This window comes from Lissotriton helveticus (genome assembly GCF_964261635.1).
Source record: "Lissotriton helveticus chromosome 1_1 unlocalized genomic scaffold, aLisHel1.1 SUPER_1_unloc_6, whole genome shotgun sequence".
NCBI lineage: Eukaryota > Metazoa > Chordata > Amphibia > Caudata > Salamandridae > Lissotriton > Lissotriton helveticus.
Window position 1 is genome coordinate 1,354,570 of NW_027611703.1, and position 19,793 is coordinate 1,374,362.

A 19,793-nucleotide genomic window follows, 5' to 3' on the forward strand; every position below is an offset into this window, starting at 1 on the left:
TCTGGGGGACTTCCCGGTAGGCGAACAGGAGGCAGGGGAGCAGGACGTCCCACTTACGCCTGAGGGGCTCCTCTAGGCCCATGATCATCCTCTTTAGAGTCCGGTTAAACCGCTCTACTAGGCCATTCCCTTGGGGGTGGTATGGGGTGGTGAATCGATAGGACACTCCGCATTGCTGCCAAAGGGAGGTCATGTACCGGGAGATAAAGTTCGTCCCGCGGTCACTTACCACTTCTCTGGGAAATCCTACACGGGAAAAGATTCCCATCAGTGCCCGGCCCACCACAGGGGCCGTAACGGTGCTTAGGGGGATGGCTTCAGGATATCGAGTGGCATGGTCCACTAGGACGAGGATGAAGCGGTGACCCTGAGAGGTCTGGGGGTCCAGCGGCCCCACAATGTCAATTCCGACCCGCTCAAAGGGGGTACTGACGATGGGGAAGGGTTGGAGGGGAGCCTTGCGCTTTCCTCCGCTTTTTCCACTAGCCTGGCACGTGGGGCAGGACTTGCAGGGGGCCTCTACGTTCATTTTCATCTTGGGCCAATAGAAGTGCGTGACCAGGCGGCTATACGTTTTGTCTTGGCCCAAGTGGCCGGCTAAGGGTACATCATGGGCTAAGCCCAGGATGAAGTCGCGGAAGCGTAGGGGTACCACCAGCACTTGGGCTGACCCTAGCTCGGCGGACTTCTGCTCGCTGTAAAGGAGGTCATTCTCCCAGTACAGCCAATGCGTTCCGGATTGGTCGCCCGCGGCCTGGGCTGCGGCTTGTTGCCGGGGTCCGACCTGGGAAGGACAGGTAGCTTGCTCCTGGGAAAACTCCTCTCGGGAGGGGCCCCCCTCGTGGCGCCACTGCGCCATTTCGGGCAGATCACTCAGCTCGGTAATCTGTGCGGGGTCGGGGTGTATGGGTTCGTTGTCAGCAACATCTCCTCTTCATGGGGAGCGGTCGGAGGTCACGGCTGCATCGGCCCCGTCTTCCTCCACCGGGGGAAGGCTGGCAGTTTCGTTCTCGATTTCCCCGTCGGGGGGCAGTCGGTTGCCATGGATCGGGTGGTGGCGCACACCCACTCGGGGAGACCCATCATCCCGAGGTGGGTTCGTCGCTCGACCTGCTTCCACGGAGAACTTTCCAGGTCGTTCCCCAGGAGGCAGTCGACCGGCTGAGCGGTCCGGACTGCTACTTTCAGTTTACCTGCTACTCCCTCCCACTCGAATGGTATCAGGGCTACCTTACACAAGCTCTCAACGTTATCTGCTGAAATTACAGGACACAGGACATTGGGGAGGATTTGGTCTTCTTGCACTAAATGACTCAGGACACCGGTGATGCTGGCTCCGGTGTCCCGGAGGGCCTCCACCTGGTGGCCATTCACTGTTACTACCTGGCGGTACTTCTTAGTGTTGGTAGGCAGGGCATTCCCGGGGACCATCTCCCTATCTCCCAGGGATACTAGGGTCATGGCAGTAGGTTCTTCTTCCTCTATGTCCTCAACTTCCTCCCCTAGGGCTACATTCGCTATCTGCCTAGCGGGGGAAGGGGTGGTCGGGTTACGTGGGGTCAGGGGGCATTGGGGATCACTGGCGTAGTGCCCAGGCTTCTGACATCTCCAACAGGTGATGGTCACTCGGTGCTGTCTCCCTGGGGGGCCGGCAGCAGCTGGTGGAGTTGCGGGTAGACTTGGTGGTGGGTTTCTCGGGGGGCTACGCGGGGGACCGGACTGCGCGTCCCTGGGTCCTCCTGGGATTCCCCCCTCTCTGGCGGGGTGGTCCTTGATTGCCGCAGAGGTAGTCACCTACGGGACCTCGGGCGACCCGGGTGTTTACCCAGCGATCCGCCTCGACGGCCAGCTTCATTGGATCTGCGAGCTTGCTGTCGAGCAGATGCTGGTGTAGCTCCACAAAACAGTTCGTGGACAAATGTTCCCACAGCATAAGGTCAGTTAGTTCTTCCATGGTGGTCACTTTGCTGCCCTTGACCCAACCGTCGAATGCTCTGCTAAGAAAGTTTACGTACTCCACCCAGGTGGTGCCAGGTATCTTTTTGCAGTCCAGGAACCGCTGGCGGTACATTTCTGGGGTGAGGCCGTACCTCGTCAGGAGGGCCTCCTTCATGTGGCTGTAGGAAGTTTGCTCGGAGGACGGAAGATTGAGCAGGGTGTCTCTCCCCTCGCTCAGGAATCAGCCCCACAATCCGGCCCCCCAATCTTTCTGCGGGACTCGGTTGGAGGTCATGGCAACTTCGTAGGCCTTGAACCATTGTTGGATGTAGTCATTTTTATAGTATTCTTTGACCACATCTTTGGGGATGTGGACCTTTGGTTCTGCCGGGGGTGCGGCCTCTCGGTTCCCGGGGAGCCGGTTCTCTTCGTTCCTCACCTTGAGCTCGAGCTCCTTCAAGCTTCGCTCGTGCTCTAGCTGGAGTCTTTTCCCCTCATGGCCCCGCTGGAGCTTCTTTTCTTCCAATTCTCCTTGTACTTTCATCTGCTCGAGAGCCAGTTTCTTTTCTGCCAATTTTATTTCGCCTTCGATCTTTAGTTTGGCCATCTCCAGCTCATGTTGGCGACTTCTTTCTCGATCAGCAAGCGCTTCCGGGGATAGACCCCCGTCCGGTGCGATGGTTCGTACCTGGCTGCTGCTTTCTGTCTGGGGGGGTCCCGGTTCGTCTGGCTGCGCCGCCGCACCTTCTGTGCTGGGGACTCCGGAATCCACCCAAGCTCTCAATGCTTTCTGCATGTCTTCCCTTGTTTTGAGGCCAGTGGTAGCGATTCCCAGTTCTTTTCAAAATTCCTTCAGTTCTTTGTGCGAATACTCCTCCAGTTGTTCCACACGAAATGCTGTACTTGCAGTGGTACTCATGGTGGTTTCTTCTGTCGTCTTTGTTCGGTAGTGCGTTAGTCGTGTACTGTACGATCTCTAGGTTGTGGCTCGTATCCCACCGCTGCCACCAATGTTGGACGGTGACCTCAGAGACGACCAGGAAGTGTACCTGACCACTCTGGGGCCCACCCTCCAAAGTACAAAGCCGAGCACTGGCGAGAGACTTCTTAGGGGGAGAGTCTCAAATCTAAGCCCGTACACACTATACCAGCACCCCACGACAAAGATACACCACACCGTAGCTTCTTAAGAACGTTTCTTTATCTCTTCATTTAAAAGGGGATCTTTATGATCAGAAAAAAAGCAGGTATTTATAAACAGGGCAGGGGCCCAGAAAAGTCTCGGTCAGGAAGAGGGTAGCGGGACAGTCTGAAAGTTCAGAGTCAATACCGGTGCGTATCCGGCGCACAGCTCACAATCCTCGAGCCGGGGGATACGATGATCTTTGGGGGTCCAGCCGGACCAGGAGAATCAGGGGAGCCGCGAGTTGCTCAGCAGGGCTCAGGTGTTCCAAAGTTGCAAGGGAGCCGCGAGTCACTCAGCAGGGCTCAGATGTTCCAGTGTTGCGAGGGAGCCGCGAGTCACTCAGCAGGGCTCAGAGGTTTCAGCGTCCTCGGGGAGCCGCGAGTCACTCAGCAGGGCTCAGATGTTCCAAAACGAATCTTTCAAAGTCCCGGAGCATCCCCAGTTATAGGGCTGCTCCTCTTTGATCTCCGGAGTTCTGGTCGGCAGGGATCTTGGCACCTGGGGGTCGCTTGTTGGGGTTTCCTGCCATGCGGCCCTTTGATCTATTCATGTCAGCTTCGGGAGGAGTCCCAGACACACAGCAGGCGTGGAGCCAGCCCTCAGGGTGGCCGGAGGGGTGATCGCAACCCATCTCTTGACGTGAGGTCGGAGGTGTGAGAGAAACTGCTCCTCCCTCTCCCCCTCACGGGGAGTGCGCTGTCCTCCAGCCAGGGTGGCGCCTCTCGGCCAAGGCCGCGCTGGATCGGGCGGCCATCTTAGATGCCGGAAAGTGGGCACACAGGGCCTGTGGGCCGGGAAGTTGGAGGCACGGACGGGACAGTCCGGGGACGTGTGTGCGTAACATGGAAGGAAGGGTTGGCTGGGCCGGGGGCTCAGGGGTCTGTTGTGGTGTACAGCTCGGATGGGGGTGCCTAAGGGTCAGGGGAGACCACGCCACGAGGCCGGGTCTAATATGGAAAAATAAGTGCCGGCCCTCAAAAGGAGAGTGCTGATGGGCCTCACCTGCGACCACCGGCTGAAATTAAGCTTTAATCAACATCTTACCCCTTGGTTGATGGATGAAAGAATGTAGATGATCGGGCGGGGTGGGGAAAGAAGAAAAACAGACAGGAAGGAGAAGAATTAAAGGGAAAAAAACACAAAAAAGAGAATGCTAGAGGAATGAGAATACGCACAAGTCACTCCATGACCACATCTCCTCGACCCGCCACTGTGGACTTCTGATACAGCGAATGTCTGCGTCTTTGCTGTTGCTTCTTGCGCAAACGCTATGGTGGTCTCATAAGCCAATGGGTGGGGGGTAATCTGGTCTGGCTCGTGGTGGTCTCATGATCCTACGGGTGGTCTGGCTCGTGGTGGTCTCATGATCCTACGGGTGGTCTGGCTCATGGTGGTCTCTTGATCCTACGGGTGGTCTGGCTTAGGGTGGTCTCATGATCCTACGGGTGGTCTCATGATCCTACGGGTGGTCTGGCTCATGGTGGTCTGTTGATCATACGGGTGGTCTGGCTCATGGTGGTCTCTTGATCCTACGGGTGGTCTGGCTCATGGTGGTCTCATGCTCCTATGGGTGGTCTGGCTCATGGTGGTCTCTTGATCCTACGGGTGGTCTGGCTTAGGGTGGTCTCATGATCCTACGGGTGGTCTGGCTCATGGTGGTCTCATGATCCTACGGGTGGTCTGGCTCATAGTGGTCTCATGATCCTACGGGTGGTCTGGCTCATGGTGGTCTCATGATCCTAGGGGTGGTCTGGCTCATGGTGGTCTCACGATCCTACGGGTGGTCTGGCTCATGGTGGTCTCATGATCCTACGGGTGGTCTGGCTCATGGTGGTCTCATGATCCTATGGGTGGTCTGGCTCAGGGTGGTCTCATGATCCTACGGGTGGTCTGGCTCATGGTGGTCTGGCTCATGGTGGTCTCATGATCCTACGGGTGGTCTGGCTCAGGGTGGTCTCATGATCCTATGGGTGGTCTAGCTCATGGTGGTCTCATGATCCTACGAGTGGTCTGGCTCGTGGTGGTCTCATGATCCTACAGGTGGTCTGGCTCATGGTGGTCTCATGATCCTACGGGTGGTCTGGCTCAGGGTGGTCTCATGATCCTATGGGTGGTCTAGCTCATGGTGGTCTCATGATCCTACGAGTGGTCTGGCTCGTGGTGGTCTCATGCTCCTACAGGTGGTCTGGCTCATGGTGGTCTCATGATCCTACGGGTGGTCTGGCTCATGGTGGTCTCATGATCCTACGGGTGGTCTCGCTCATGGTGGTCTCATGATCCTATGGGTGGTCTGGCTCATGGTGGTCTCATGATCCTAGGGGTGGTCTGGCTCATGGTGGTCTCACGATCCTACGGGTGGTCTGGCTCATGGTGGTCTCATGCTCCTACGGGTGGTCTGGCTCATGGTGGTCTCATGATCCTACGGGTGGTCTGGCTCATGGTGGTCTCATGATCCTCCTAGGGGTGGTCTGGTTCATGGTGGTCTCATGATCCTACGGGTGGTCTGGCTCATGGTGGTCTCATGATCCTACGGGTGGTCTGGCTCATGGTGGTCTCATGATCCTACGGGTGGTCTGGCTCATGGTGATCTCATGATCCTACGGGTGGTCTGGCTCATGGTGGTCTCATGTTCCTACGGGTGGTCTGGCTCATGGTGGTCTCATGAAGATCCTACGAGTGGTCGGGCTCATGGTGGTCTCATGATCCTACGGGTGGTCTGGCTCAGGGTGGTCTCATGATCCTAGGGTGGTCTGGCTCAGGGTGGTCTCATGATCCTATGGGTGGTCTGGCTCATGGTGGTCTCATGATCCTACGGGTGGTCTAGCTCATGGTGGTCTCATGATCCTACGGGTGGTCTGGCTCATGGTGGTCTCATGATCCCACGGGTGGTCTGGCTCATGGCGGTCTCATGATCCTATGGGTGGTCTGGCTCATGGTGGTCTCATGATCCTATGGGTGGTCTGGCTCATGGTGGTCTCATGATCCTACGGGTGGTCTGGCTCATGGTGGTCTCATGATCCTCCTAGGGGTGGTCTGGCTCATGGTGGTCATTGATCCTACGGGTGGTCTGGCTCATGGTGGTCTCACGATCCTACGGGTGGTCTGGCTCATGGTGGTCTCATGATCCTACGGGTGGTCTGGCTCATGGTGGTCTCATGATCCTACGGGTGGTCTGGCTCATGGTGGTCTCACGATCCTATGGGTGGCCTGGCTCATGGTGGTCTCATGCTCCTACGGGTGGTCTGCTCATGGTGGTCTCATGATCCTACGGGTGGTCTTGCTCATGGTGGTCTCATGATCCTATGGGTGGCCTGGCTCATGGTGGTCTCATGATCCTACGGGTGGTCTGGCTCATGGTGGTCGAATGATCCTACAAGTGGTCTGGCTCATGGTGCCCTGGCTCATGGTGGTCTCGTGATCCTACGGGTGGTCTGGCTCATGGTGGTCTCATGATCCTATGGATGGTCTGGCTCATGGTGGTCTCATGATCCTATGGGTGGTCTGGCTCATGGCGGTCTCAGGATCCTACGGGTGGTCTGGCTCATGGTGGTCTCATGCTCCTACGGGTGGTCTGGCTCATGGTGGTCTCATGATCCTCCGGGTGGCCTGGCTCATGGTGGTCTCATGATCCTACGGGTGGTCTGGCTCATGGTGGTCTCATGATCCTGCGGGTGGTCTGGCTCATGGTGGTCTCATGATCCTACGGGTGGTCTGACTCATGGTGGTCATTGATCCTACGGATGGTCTGGCTCATAGTGCTCTCATGTTCTTACGGGTGGTCTGGCTCATGGTGCTCTCATGATCTTACGGGTGGTCTGGCTCAGGGTGGTCTCATGATCCTTCAGGTGGTCTGGCTCATAGTGGTCTAATGATCCTAGGGGTGGTCTGGCTCATGGTGGTCTTATGATCCTACGGGTGGTCTGGCTCATGGTGGTCTCATGATCCTACGGGTGGTCTTGCTCATGGTGGTCTCATGATCCTGTGGGTGGCCTGGCTCATGGCGGTCTCATGATCCTACGGGTGGACTGGGTCATGGTGGTCTCATCAGCCTACGAGAGGTCTGGCTCATGGTGGTCTCATGATCCTGCGGGTGGTCTGGCTCATGGTGGTCTCATGATCCTACGGGTGGTCTGACTCATGGTGGTCATTGATCCTACGGATGGTCTGGCTCATAGTGCTCTCATGTTCTTACGGGTGGTCTGGCTCATGGTGCTCTCATGATCTTACGGGTGGTCTGGCTCAGGGTGGTCTCATGATCCTTCAGGTGGTCTGGCTCATAGTGGTCTAATGATCCTAGGGGTGGTCTGGCTCATGGTGGTCTTATGATCCTACGGGTGGTCTGGCTCATGGTGGTCTCATGATCCTACGGGTGGTCTTGCTCATGGTGGTCTCATGATCCTGTGGGTGGCCTGGCTCATGGCGGTCTCATGATCCTACGGGTGGTCTGGGTCATGGTGGTCTCATCAGCCTACGAGAGGTCTGGCTCATGGCGGTCTCATGATCCTACGGGTGGTCTGGCTCATGGTGGTCTCATGATCCTACGGGTGGTCTGCTCATGGTGGTCTCATGATCCTACGGGTGGTCTGGCTCATGGTGGTCTCATGATCCTACAAGTGGTCTGGCTCATGGTGGCCTGGCTCATGGTGGTCTCATGATCCTATGGGTGGTCTGGCTCATGGTGGTCTCATGATCCTATGGATGGTCTGGCTCATGGTGGTCTCATGATCCTACGGGTGGTCTGGCTCATTGTAGTCTCATGATCCTACAGGTGGTCTGCCTCATGGTGGTCTCATGATCCTACGGGTGGTCTGGCTCATGGTGGTCTCATGATCCTACGGGTGGTCTGGCTCATGGTGGTCTCATGATCCTACGGATGGTCTGGGTCATGGTGGTCTCATGATCCTACGGGTGGTCAGGCTCATGGTGGTCTCATGCTCCTACGGGTGGTCTGGCTCATGGCGGTCTCATGATCCTATGGGTGGTCTGGCTCATGGCGGTCTCATGATCCTACGGGTGGTCTGGCTCATGGTGGTCTCATGATACTAAGGGCGGTCTGGCTCATTGTGGTCTCATGATCCTATGGGTGGTCTGGCTCATGGTGGTCTCATGATCCTACGGGTGGTCTGGCTCATGGTGGTCTCATGAGCCTACGAGAGGTCTGGCTCATGGTGGTCTCATGATCCTACGGGTGGTCTGCTCATGGTGGTCTCTTGGTCCTACGGGTGGCTTGGCTCATGGTGGTCTCATGATCCTACGGGTGGTCTTGCTCATGATGGTCTCATGATCCTATGGGTGGCCTGGCTCATGGTGGTCTCATGATCCTACGGGTGGTCTGGCTCATGGTGGTCTCATGATCCTACAAGTGGTCTGGCTCATGGTGGTCTGGCTCATGGTAATCTCATGGTCTTATGGGTGGTCTGGCTCATGGTGGTCTCATGAGCCTACGGGAAGTCTGGCTCATGGCGGTCTCATGATCCTACGGGTGGTCTGGCTCATGGTGGTCTCATGATCCTACGGGTGGTCTGGCTCATGGTGGTCTCAGGATCCTACAGGTCGTCTGGCTCATTGTAGTCTCATGATCCTACAGGTGGTCTGGCTCATGGTGGTCTCATGATCCTACGGGTGGTCTGGCTCATGGTGGTCTCATTATCCTACGGGTGGTCTGGCTCATGGCGGTCTCATGATCCTACGGGTGGTCTGGCTCATGGTGGTCTCATGATCCTACGGGTGGTCTGGCTCATGGCGGTCTCATGATCCTACGGGTGGTCTGGCTCATGGTGGTCTCATGATCCTACGGGCGGTCTGGCTCATGGTGGTCTCATGATCCTACGGGTGGTCTGGCTCATGGTGGTCTCATGATCCTACGGGTTGTCTGGCTCTGGGTGGTCTCACGATCCTATGGGTGGTCTGGCTCATGGTGGTCTCACGATCTTACGGGTGGTCTGGCTCATGGTGGTCTCATGATCCTACGGGTGGCCTGGCTCAGGTTGGTCTCATGATCCTACGGGTGGTCTGGCTCATGGTGGTCTCGTGATCCTATGGATGGTCTGGCTCATGGTGGTCTCATGATCCTACGGGTGGTCTGGCTCATGGTGGTCTCATGATTCTACGGGTGGTCTGGCTCATGGCGGTCTCATGATCCTACGGGTGGTCTGGTTCATGGTGGTCTCATGATCCTACGGGTGGTCTGGCTCATGGTGGTCTCATGATCCTAGGGATGGTCTGGCTCATGGTGGTCTCATGATCCTATGGGTGGTCTGGCTCATGGTGGTCTCTTGATCCTATGGGTGGTCTGGCTCATGGTTGTCTCATGATCCTACGGGTGGTCTGGCTCATGGTGGTCATTGATCCTACCGGTGGTCTGGCTCATGGTGGTCTCATGATCCTACGGGTGGTCTGGCTCATGGTGGTCTCATGATCCTATGGGTGGTCTGGCTCATGGTGGTCTCTTGATCCTATGGGTGGTCTGGCTAATGGTGGTCTCATGATCCTACGGGTGGTCTGGCTTATGGTGGTCTCATGATCCTACGGGTGGTCTGGCTCATGATCCTACGGGTGGTCTGGCTCATGCTCCTACTGGTGGGGGGGGGGTAATCTGGTCTGGCTCATGGTGGTCTCATGATCCTACGGGTGGTCTGGCTCATGGTGGTCTTATGATCCTACGGGTGGTCTGGCTCATGGTGGTCTCATGATCCTACGGGTGGTCTGGCTCATGGTGGTCTCATGATCCTACGGGTGGTCTGGCTCATGGTGGTCTCATGATCCTACGGGTGGTCTGCCTCATGCTGGCCTCATGATCCTACGAGTGGTCTGGCTCATGGTGGTCTCATGATCCTACGGGTGGTCTGGCTCATGGTGGTCTCATGATCCTAGGGGTGGTCTCGCTCATGGTGGTCTCATGATCCTAGGGGTGGTCTGGCTCATGGTGGTCTCATGATCCTAGGGGTTGTCTGGCTCATGGTGGTCTCATGATCCTAGGGGTGGTCTGGCTCATAGTGGTCATTGATCCTACGGGTGGTCTGGCTCAGGGTGGTCTCATGATCCTTCGGGTGGTCTGGCTCATAGTGGTCTCATGATCCTAGGGGTGGTCTCGCTCATGGTGGTCTCATGATCCTAGGGGTGGTCTGGCTCATGGTGGTATCATGATCCTTCGGGTGGTCTGGCTCATGGTGGTCTCTTGATCCTACGGGTGGACTGGCTCATGGTGGTCCCATGATCCTAGGGGTAGTCTGGCTCATGGTGGTCTCATGCTCCTACGGGTGGTCTGGCTCATGGAGGTCTCATGATCCTAGGGTGGTCTGGCTCATGGTGGTCTCATTATCCTACGGGTGGTCTGGCTCATGGTGGTCTCATGATCCTAGGGGTGGTCTGGCTCAAGGTGGCCTCATGATCCTACGGGTGGTCTGGCTCATGGTGGTCTCATGATCCTACGGGTGGTCTGGCTCATTGTGGTCTCATGATCCTACGGGTGGTCTGGCTTAGGGTGGTCTCATGATCCTACGGGTGGTCTGGCTCATGATGGTCTCATTAACCTACGGGTGGTCTGGCTTAGGGTGGTCTCATGATCCTACAGGTGGTCTGGCTCATGGTGGTCTCATGATCCTACGGATGGTCTGGCTCATGGTGGTCTCATGATCCTACGGGTGGTCTGGCTTAGGGTGGTCTCATGATCCTATGGGTGGTCTGGCTCATTATGGTCTCAGGATCCTACGGGTGGTCTGGCTCTTGGTGGTCTCACGATCCTACGTGTGGCCTGGCTCATGGTGGTCTCATGATCCTAAGGGTGGTCTGGCTCATTATGGTCTCAGGATCCTACGGGTGGTCTGGCTCTTGGTGGTCTCATGATCCTACGGGTGGTCTGGCTTATAGTGGTCTCATGATCCTACGGGTGGCCTGGCTCATGGTGGTCTCATGATCCTACGGGTGGTCTGGCTCTTGCTGGTCTCATGATCCTACGGGTGGTCTGGCTCATGGTGGTCTCATGATCCTACGGGTGGTCTGGCTCATGGTGGTCTCATGATCCTACGGGTGGTCTGGCTCATGATGGTCTCATGATCCTACGGGTGGTCTGGCTCATGATGGTCTCATGATCCTACGGGTGGTCTGGCTCATGGTGGTCTCATGATCCTACGGGTGGTCTGGCTCATAATGGTCTCATGATCCTACGGGTGGTCTGGCTCATGATGGTCTTATGATCCTACGGGTGGTCTGGCTCATTGTGGTCTCATGATCCTACGGGTGGTCTGGCTCATGGTGGCCTCATGATCCTACGGGTGGTCTGGCTCATGGTGGTCTCATGATCCTACGGGTGGTCTGGCTCATGGTGGTCTCATGATCCTAGGGGTGGTCTGGCTCATGGTGGTCTCATGATCCTACGGGTAGTCTGGCTCATGGTGGTCTCATGATCCTACGGGTGGTCGGGCTCATGGTGGTCTCATGATCCTACGGGTGGTCTGGCTCATGGTGGTCTCATGCTCCTACGGGTGGTCTGGCTCATGGTGATCTCATGATCCTAGGGGTGGTCTGGCTCATGGTGGTCTCATGATCCTACGAGTGGCCTGGCTCATGGTGGTCTCATGATCCTGCGGGTGGTCTGGCTCATGGTGGTCTCATGATCCTGCGGGTGGTCTGGCTCATGGTGGTCTCATGATCCTACAGGTGGTCTGGCTCATGGTGGTCTCATGATCCTAGAGGTGGTCTGGCTCATAGTGGTCTCATGATCCTATGGGTGGTCTGGCTCATGGTGGTCTCATGATCCTACGGGTGGTCTGACTCATGGTGGTCCATGATCCTACGGGTGGTCTGGCTCATGGTGGTCTCATGATCCTACGGGTGGCCTGGCTCATGGTGGTCTCATGATCCTACGGGTGGTCTGCCTCATGGGGGTCTCATGATCCTGCGGGTGGTCTGGCTCATGGTGGTCTCATGATTCTACGGGTGGTCTGGCTCATGGTGGTCTCATGATCCTAGGGGTGGTCTGGCTCATGGTGGTCTCATGATCCTACGGGTGGTCTGGTGACTCACTCGACGCTTGCCAGCTGAGTGGTCGCTCCCTTTGGCTGCGGTATCGTTGCTTAGCGCTTCTTGCTGCAAACTGTGTCATTTAAATTGCCTGCTGTGCGCTTTGTGTTCCGCTTTGATTGTTTCACTGCTCAGATTGCCAGCGCGACTTTCCGACCTTTAAAGTGTATTTCCCCCAAGCGCCCTCCATTTTGTTGTTGTTGTGCTCCTACCTAGCCCGCCCCGCCTCCCAGCTGAGACGCCCTCCCACAGACTACTTCAGCGCTCCGTTACCTGGAAGCGCTGTGACTCACTCGACGCTTGCCAGCTGAGTGGTCGCTCCCTTTGGCTGCGGTATCGTTGCTTAGCGCTTCTTGCTGCAAACTGTGTCATTTAAATTGCCTGCTGTGCGCTTTGTGTTCCGCTTTGATTGTTTCACTGCTCAGATTGCCAGCGCGACTTTCCGACCTTTAAAGTGTATTCCCCCCAAGCGCCCTCCACTTTGTTGTTGTTGTGCTCCTACCTAGCCCGCCCCGCCTCCCAGCTGAGACACCCTCGCCCCTCCCCCTCCACTATCCATATATGACAGTAGCTCCCGCGCGCAGCGTCCACGCGCAGCGTCCGCGCCCAACCCGCGCCGAAGGTGCGCCAAAGGTAAGCCCGTCTACGCCCGTCCGCGCCTGGACCGCGCCCAGCGCCAGACCCCCTGCCCCTCACGCTGCCCAGCCCCCACGCATTACCTACGATGCCGCCACCCTCCTAGCCCTTAACTCCGGTCGCGCCCCAAACTGCGTCCAAGCCGCTCCCGGACACACCCATGGACCTTTCTCCTGCTACTCCTGCAAATTCATCGGCACCGACAACATCTCCGCTACGACCACAACACAGACTCCTGACCCCAACCACCTACAATGCATCCTTCTCAACACCCGATCAGTCCACAGACACGCCATTGACCTATGGAACCTACTAGACACCATATCTCCGGACGTCGCCTTCCTAACAGAAACTTGGATGAACGCTTCCTCCGCCCCAGACATCACCATTGCCATCCCTGAAGATTATAAGATCATTCGTAAGGACCGCACCGACCACACAGGAGGAGGAATCGCTATCGTCCATAAGAAGTCAATCCGCATCTCAACCAGCTCTGACGCCAATCTCACCAACTCTGAACACCTTCACTTCCAGATCCACATCGACCCCCAAGACCACACTCAGAGGCTCCCTCCTCTACAGACCACCAGGACCCCGCGCAAAATTCAGTGAAGACATCACGGACTTCATCACTCCTCACGCGCTCCCCTCCAAAGACTACATCCTTCTGGGAGACCTCAATTTTCACCTTGAAAAGATCAACGACCGCAACACCACCACCCTCTTGGACAATCTCGCCAACCTCGGACTTAAACAACTAGTCACGTCCCCCACCCACATCGCAGGTCACACACTAGACCCCATCTTCACCTCCAGCAATCATGTCTCCTTCAGCCACACTACGGAGCTCCTCTGGACTGACCACAGCTGCGTTCACTTCACCTACAACAAACCAAAACCCACCAACCACCTCCAACCAACCCTGCAAAGAAACTGGAACAAAATCACCACGGACCAGATCTCCGCATCGCTCCTTCTAAACACCCCAGCCCACTCTTCTAACGCAAACGAAGCCGCCGCCAACCTCACCCTATGGTTATCCAACACCGCCGACACCTTAGCACCACTGAAGAAACGTCAAAACAAACCTGCCAGCAAAAAGGCCTCATGGTTCAACGATGATCTTAAGAAGTCCAAGAAACTCTGCCGCTCCCTCGAAAAGGCCTGGAAAAAAGAACCAACTACTAGCACCAAGGACGCCTTCAAAAACGCCACCCGCACTCACCACCAACTAATCCGAAAGGCCAAGAAAACAGCATTCAAGGATCGACTTGACAACAACGCCCACAACAGCAAGGAACTCTTCAACATCGTCAAGGAATTTTCCAATCCCTCGGCCAACTCCAACGACATCACCCCCTCTCAAGCCCTCTGCAACTCCCTAGCCTCATTCTTCCACAACAAGATTGCAGACATCCACAACAGCTTCGACAACCAACCCGGAAACCAACCCACCCTACCTTTTGCTGAACATTCTCCCCCCGTGAACACCCTTAACGACTGGAACCCAATCTCCACTGAGGACACAATCCGCCTGATGAATTCCATCCACTCAGGATCCCCCACAGACCCATGCCCTCACCACATCTTCAACAAAGCAGACTCCGTCATAGCACCGCACCTCCGAGACGTCATCAACAGCTCCCTCAACTCCGCCACCTTCCCGGAAGACTGGAAACACGCTGAACTCACCGCCCTTCTGAAGAAACCCACAGCGGACCCCACCGAACTCAAAAATTACCGCCCCATCTCGCTCCTTCCATTCCCGGCCAAAGTCATTGAGAAAGCTGTCAACAACCAGCTCGCCGCCTTCCTCGAAGCCAACAAATCCCTCGACTCCTCACAATCTGGCTTCCGAACAAAACACAGCACTGAGACCGCCCTCATCGCAGCAACAGACGACATTCGAACTCTACTGGACAATGGAGACACAGTCGCCCTCATCCTCCTCGACCTCTCTACAGCATTTGACACAGTCTGCCACAGCACCCTTTTACAACGCCTCAATAACATCGGAATCCAAGGAAAAGCACTTGAATGGATCACCTCGTTCCTCACCGGAAGAACTCAGAAAGTCCGCCTCCCACCATTCAAGTCCGAGGCCACTGAAGTCATCTGTGGCGTACCACAAGGATCCTCACTCAGCCCCACCCTCTTCAACGTATACATGAGCCCCCTCGCGGCCATCGCCCGCCAACACAGCCTCAACATCATCTCTTACGCGGATGACACTCAACTTATCCTTTCTCTCACCAATGACCCCAGCACTGCCAAAACTAACCTACACGAAGGAATGAAAGAAGTTGCCGAATGGATGAAACAAAGCCGTCTGAAACTGAACTCAGACAAAACAGAAGTCCTCATCTTAGGTACATCCCCCTCTGCATGGGACGACTCCTGGTGGCCGGAAGCCCTCGGAAAAGCACCCATCCCGAAAGACCACGCACGGAACTTAGGCGTCATCCTGGATTCTTCACTCTCAATGAATAGACAAGTCAGCGCCGTATCCTCTTCCTGCTTCAATATTCTTCGCATGCTTAGAAAAACATTTCGCTGGATCCCCACAGAAACAAGGAAAACAGTCACCCATGCTCTGGTCACGAGCCGACTGGACTACGGAAACACCCTCTACGTAGGCACTACCGCTAAACTCCAGAAGAAACTCCAACGAATCCAAAACGCCTCAGCCAGGATCATATTAGACATCCCACGCAACGAACACATCTCTGGTCACCTTAAAGACCTCCACTGGCTACCCGTCAATAAGAGGATCACTTTCCGACTGCTAACCCACGCACACAAATCACTCTACGACATCGGACCAGAATGCCTCAACTCACGACTGTCCTTCTACACCCCCTCCCGCCAACTACGTTCTTCCAGCCAAGCCCTCGCCACTGTACCTCGCATCAACAAGACCACCATGGGAGGCAGATCCTTCTCATACCTGGCTGCTAAAACATGGAACTCACTCCCCGCTTACCTTCGCCTTACCCAGAACCACCTAGCATTCAGAAAGCAACTTAAAACGTGGATATTTGACAAATAATCCTCCTCCCCTTACTAAGCGCCTTGGGACCCTCTGGGTATGTAGTGCGCTATATAAATTCTCTGACTTGACTTGACTTGACTGACGGGTGGTCTGGCTCAAGGTGGTCTCATGATCCTACGGGTGGCCTGGCTCATGGTGGTCTCATGCTCCTACGGGTGGTCTGGCTCTTGGTGGTCTCACGATCCTACGGGTGGTCTGGATCATGGTGGTCTCATGATCCTACGGGTGGTCTGGCTCATGGTGGTCTCATGATCCTGCGGGTGGTCTGGCTCATGGTGGTCTCATGATCCTACGGGTGGTCTGGCTCATGGTGGTCTCATGATCATACGGGTGGTCTGGCTCATGGTGGTCTCATGATCCTACGGGTGGTCTGGCTCAGGGTGGTCTCATGATCCTACGGGTGGTCTGGCTCATGGTGGTCTCATGATCCTGCGGGTGGTCTGGATCATGGTGGTCTTATGATCCTACGGGTGGTCTGGCTCATGGTGGTCTCATGATCCTACGGGTGGTCTGGCTCATGGTGGTCTCATGATCCTACGGGTGGTCTGGCTCATGGTGGTCTCATGATCCTACGGGTGGTCTGGCTCATGGTGGTCTCATGATCCTACGGGTGGTCTGGATCATGGTGGTCTTATGATCCTACGGGTGGTCTGGCTCATGGTGGTCTCATGATCCTACGGGTGGTCTGGCTCATGGTGGTCTCATGATCCAATGGGTGGTCTGGCTCATGGCGGTCTCATGATCCTAGGGGTGGTCTGGCTCATGGTGGTCTCATTATCCTACGGGTGGTCTGGCTCATGGTGGTCTCATGATCCTAGGGGTGGTCTGGCTCAAGGTGGCCTCATGATCCTACGGGTGGTCTGGCTCATGGTGGTCTCATGATCCTACGGGTGGTCTGGCTCATTGTGGTCTCATGATCCTACGGGTGGTCTGGCTTAGGGTGGTCTCATGATCCTACGGGTGGTCTGGCTCATGATGGTCTCATGATCCTACGGGTGGTCTGGCTTAGGGTGGTCTCATGATCCTACGGGTGGTCTGGCTCATGGTGGTCTCATGATCCTACGGATGGTCTGGCTCATGGTGGTCTCATGATCCTACGGGTTGTCTGGCTTAGGGTGGTCTCATGATCCTATGGGTGGTCTGGCTCATTATGGTCTCAGGATCCTATGGGTGGTCTGGCTCTTGGTGGTCTCACGATCCTACGTGTGGTCTGGCTCATGGTGGTCTCATGATCCTAGGGGTGGTCTGGCTCATTATGGTCTCAGGATCCTACGGGTGGTCTGGCTCTTGATGGTCTCATGATCCTACGGGTGGTCTGGCTCATGGTGGTCTCATGATCCTACGGGTGGTCTGGCTCATGGTGGTCTCATGATCCTACGGGTGGTCTGGCTCATGGTGGTCTCATGATCCTACGGGTGGTCTGGCTCATGATGGTCTCATGATCCTACGGGTGGTCTAGCTCATGATGGTCTCATGATCCTACGGGTGGTCTGGCTCATGATGGTTTCATGATCCTACGGGTGGTCTGGCTCATGGTGGTCTCATGATCCTACGGGTGGTCTGGCTCATGATGGTCTCATGATCCTACGGGTGGTCTGGCTCATGATGGTCTTATGATCCTACGGGTGGTCTGGCTCATTGTGGTCTCATGATCCTACGGGTGGTCTGGCTCATGATGGTCTCATGATCCTACGGGTGGTCTGGCTCATGGTGGCCTCATGATCCTACGGGTGGTCTGGCTCATGGTGGTCTCATGATCCTAGGGGTGGTCTGGCTCATTATGGTCTCAGGATCCTAAGGGTGGTCTGGCTCTTGGTGGTCTCATGATCCTACGGGTGGTCTGGCTTATAGTGGTCTCATGATCCTACGGGTGGCCTGGCTCATGGTGGTCTCATGATCCTACGGGTGGTCTGGCTCATGCTGGTCTCATGATCCTACGGGTGGTCTGGCTCATGGTGGTCTCATGATCCTATGGATGGTCTGGCTCATGGTGGTCTCATGATCCTACGGGTGGTCTGGCTCATGATGGTCTCATGATCCTACGGGTGGTCTGGCTGATGGTGGTCTCATGATCCTACGGGTGGTCTGGCTCATGGTGGTCTCATGATCCTACGGGTGGTCTGGCTCATGGCGGTCTCATGATCCTGCGGGTGGTCTGGCTCATGGTGGTCTCATGATCCTACAGGTGGTCTGGCTCATGGTGGTCTCATGATCCTAGAGGTGGTCTGGCTCATAGTGGTCTCATGATCCTATGGGTGGTCTGGCTCATGGTGGTCTCATGACCCTACGGGTGGTCTGACTCATGGTGGTCCATGATCCTACGGGTGGTCTGGCTCATGGTGGTCTCATGATCCTACGGGTGGCCTGGCTCATGGTGGTCTCATGATCCTACGGGTGGTCTGCCTCATGGGGGTCTCATGATCCTGCGGGTGGTCTGGCTCATGGTGGTCTCATGATCCTAGGGGTGGTCTGGCTCATGGTGGTCTCATGATCCTACGGGTGGTCTGGCTCATGGTGGTCTCATGATCCTACGGGTGGCCTGGCTCATGGTGGTCTCATGATCCTAGAGGTGGTCTGGCTCATAGTGGTCTCATGATCCTACGGGTGGTCTGGCTCATGGTGGTCTCATGACCCTACGGGTGGTCTGACTCATGGTGGTCCATGATCCTACGGGTGGTCTGGCTCATGGTGGTCTCATGATCCTACGGGTGGCCTGGCTCATGGGGGTCTCATGATCCTACGGGTGGCCTGGCTCATGGTGGTCTCATGCTCCTACGGGTGGTCTGGCTCTTGGTGGTCTCACGATTCTACGGGTGGTCTGGCTCATGGTGGTCTCATGATCCTACGGGTGGTCTGGCTCATGGTGGTCTCATGATCCTGCGGGTGGTCTGGCTCATGGTGGTCTCATGATCCTACGGGCGGTCTGGCTCATGGTGGTCTCATGATCCTACGGGTGGTCTGGCTCATTGTGGTCTCATGATCCTACGGGTGGTCTGGCTCATGGTGGTCTCATGATCCTACGGGTGGTCTGGCTCATGGTGGTCTCATGATCCTACGGGTGGTCAGGCTCATGGTGGTCTCATGATCCTACGGGTGGTCTGGCTCAGGGTGGTCTCATGATCCTACGGGTGGTCTGGCTCATGGTGGTCTCATGATCCTATGGGTGGTCTGGCTCAGGGTGGTCTCATGATCCTACGGGTGGTCTGGCTCATGGTGTTCTCATGATCCTGCGGGTGGTCTGGATCATGGTGGTCTCATGATCCTACGGGTGGTCTGGCTCATGGTGGTCTCATGATCCTACGGGTGGTCTGGCTCATGGTGGTCTCATGATCCTACGGGTGGGCTGGCTCATGGTGGTCTCATGATCCTACGGGTGGTCTGGCTCATGGTGGTCTCAAGATCCTACGGGTGGTCTAGCTCATGGTGGTCTCATGATCCTACGGGTGGTCTGGATCATGGTGGTCTTATGATCCTACGGGTGGTCTGGCTCATGGTGGTCTCATGATCCTACGGGTGGTCTGGCTCATGGTGGTCTCATGATCCAATAGGTGGTCTGGCTCATGGCGGTCTCATGATCCTAGGGGTGGTCTGGCTCATGGTGGTCTCATTATCCTACGGGTGGTCTGGCTCATGGTGGTCTCATGATCCTAGGGGTGGTCTGGCTCAAGGTGGCCTCATGATCCTACGGGTGGTCTGGCTCATGGTGGTCTCATGATCCTACGGGTGGTCTGGCTCATTGTGGTCTCATGATCCTACGGGTGGTCTGGCTTAGGGTGGTCTCATGATCCTACGGGTGGTCTGGCTCATGATGGTCTCATGATCCTACGGGTGGTCTGGCTTAGGGTGGTCTCATGATCCTACGGGTGGTCTGGCTCATGGTGGTCTCATGATCCTACGGATGGTCTGGCTCATGGTGGTCTCATGATCATACGGGTGGTCTGGCTTAGGGTGGTCTCATGA